Genomic DNA, 2,828 nt, shown 5'->3' with positions numbered 1-2,828 from the left:
TATTTTTTCTACCTTATTATTTTTCACCTCAACATTACTATTACTACAGAATAGAAAAACTTTCTTATTCTCTTATTCATCTTCATTTACCTCCTTCTCACTTCACTTAAATATAATGTAAAACCTATTTTCATTTGCTTTTTGTTGTTAAATAAAAGTATAAAACTATGCTTATATGGTTGTTTGGTTAATTACTGTTACTATAAGAAACATCATTAAAATCGACGGCCAAATCGACGGCTAAGCCGTCGATAATATTAAAATTTGACGGCAAAATAGACGGCGGAGTTGGTCGCTATTAAACTTGTCGATTTTGCAAAATGCTAATAAAATCGACGGCTTGGCTGGCCGTCGATAATAATTTAATAAAATCGACAGTCCTTCTGTCTATAATATGAGTTTGAGAATTTTACATTCTTACTAAAATCGACAACATTGTCGTCGATATTATTATATAAAATCGACGCCATTTCTGTCGATATTTGATCCAATAAAATCGACAATATTTTTGTCTATAATATGCTTACTAAAATCGACACAGTTACTGTCGATTTTATTATTCATATACCGACAAATTCTATGTCTATATTTAGATTTTCTTGTCTATTAAAAAGTGACAACTATTTCGTCGATTTTAATAGATATGTTTTAATTATTTTTTCTCTTTGAAAAATAGTAAACAATTAATGCAAATAAATATAAAAATAAAATTTATACTAAATATTAGATAATGAGTTTACAAACTTATCAAAATAATAAATAATGAGTTTACTAAAGGCTATGATTTTTCATAGAACAGAAGCATCATGAACATCTAATGATTACATTGCATGGACAATTACGCTTAATTATTCTAACATACAGCTATTGAAATAGTTGACTCTCGATGATTCTACGGTGCTAATTTTTCATCAGATCATTTTCCTTATTTACCCAAACTTGATAAATATCTTGCAAGAACAGAACAAAGTGGATCTGCAACAAAATATTGAACAGTAAATACAGAATGAATCTGGATACCAAAAATATAGTAAAAGATCTCATTCTATGCAATGCAAAAAGCATAAGCTCCTGGCTTTCAAATTGCTATTTTGAAAAGGAATACCTCTTTAAACTCATTTCGAAACTCCCTGACGACAGAAATCACTACCGTGGCAGCCTCATCCTAAGGATATCTAAAATAATACAGCATTTTAGTCTTATGTAATAGTGATGAACTTGTCACATATTCTTATTTCAAAAAACAATTAAGGATATCCAAAAGAAACTGAAGAGTTTCCTCATAAAAGAAGTAGAAGCATAAATATCAGATTCTTACTACCTAGCTTCAGGGAAAAAAAAGGGATTTTTTCCAAAGAATTACAACATAAACTTCCCCACCAACCATTAATTCTGTGTGATCATCAATAATTAATCACTATTAATAACCTAAACCTAAGAGATTGAGCACCTAATAATGACCATTCATATTTGTGAGCGAACTAACTTACCCAAAGACACCACATGATATAGCTGGGAGTGCTATATACTGAATGTTTTTATCCTTTGCAACCCTCAAACTATTCCTGCAAATCAACAAGTAATAATAATAAACAAACACACACCAAATGGAGTAAGTAAACATAAACACAGTGTGAAGCTACCTATAAGCGCTTGAAAGAGAAGCAGCAGAGTTACTATTAGAATTGTAGATTGGTCCAACAGTATGAACATGAGAAGCAGGCAATCTAAAACCACTGCATAACAAGTAACTTCAGATTACAACCTTATCATCACAAAGATATCAATCTAAAACCACTACTACAATGAAAATATTTCACTCTAGTACATGGGGCTGCTAGTAGGCATGACCTATACATACAGAAATTTCAGCTAATTAAACTTGAAGACTTAAAGGGAGAGAAATCAACATGAAAGTAGTGGCTAGCAAGAGGCTTTCATATTATGTACTTTTTTGCTCTGTCAAAAGTTGTAGTGTAGTGTACTGTGTGACAAAATAAGCTTTCATTAGAGATTGTGTAGCATGTTAGTTAATGTCAAAATAATAATTATCTTGACACTTTAATTAAGCTAAGTATTCATCTGCTATATATACGAGTTTAATTACCTTGAGTGACTTTATTAGAAATTCAGAAAAAGCTGTAGAATGGTTAGAAAACCAGATTTTTGAATCCCTTTTTATATTTGAAAACAATGCATTCATAAACTATAGAATAGAAAGATTACAAAACGATGCCTTTTCTTTCCTGAGTTCGTTCTTCTCTTGCATTAGCTGTGAGCACCAAATTCAACAATGAATAAGCAACAAGCAAAGCAGGGTATTCTGAGAGAAACAATAAGAAGCATACCTCGCGGGACTCATCAGAAAGCGCTTTATGCTCGGTTTTCAACCTATTAACTTTGGCAGTTAAATCTTTAAGCATTTGAATCGTATCAGTGAGGATGGTTGCCTTGTCGTTCCTTGGCCTATCAGGATTTACATTATGAGATGAGCAAAATAAATATCCCAATCACAACAATTATGAGAATGAATGATGCAAGCAAAATGATTATAATCATGAAGTAGAGAGGGTAAAAAGGGAACACGAACAGAAAAATTATTAGCTGACCCATCTAGTGGGAATAAGACTTAGTTTTTGTAGTTGTTGTGGAGCAGGGAATATTAATATTAATATAAATATAAATTCAAGGAGTAGCATCTTCAATTCTTCTTCACAACCAACCAAAGAAAGTGCTATTTTAGCATTCTCTTTCCCCACCTGAAATTCAAGTAAGAAAAATCGTCAGCAAAGTTAGGTAAGGAATCAAGTCAGTCAGAATGCAAATTA

General features: G+C 31.6%; 1 pseudogene; it reads right to left on the bottom strand.

Annotated features, from left to right (window-relative positions):
- On the bottom strand, positions 867–1,848 carry LOC107633448 (annotated as a pseudogene).

Source organism: Arachis ipaensis, chromosome B03, assembly GCF_000816755.2.
Source record: "Arachis ipaensis cultivar K30076 chromosome B03, Araip1.1, whole genome shotgun sequence".
NCBI lineage: Eukaryota > Viridiplantae > Streptophyta > Magnoliopsida > Fabales > Fabaceae > Arachis > Arachis ipaensis.
The sequence above is the reverse complement of the archived record's forward strand: the minus strand, read 5'-3'. Positions and strand labels throughout refer to the sequence as shown.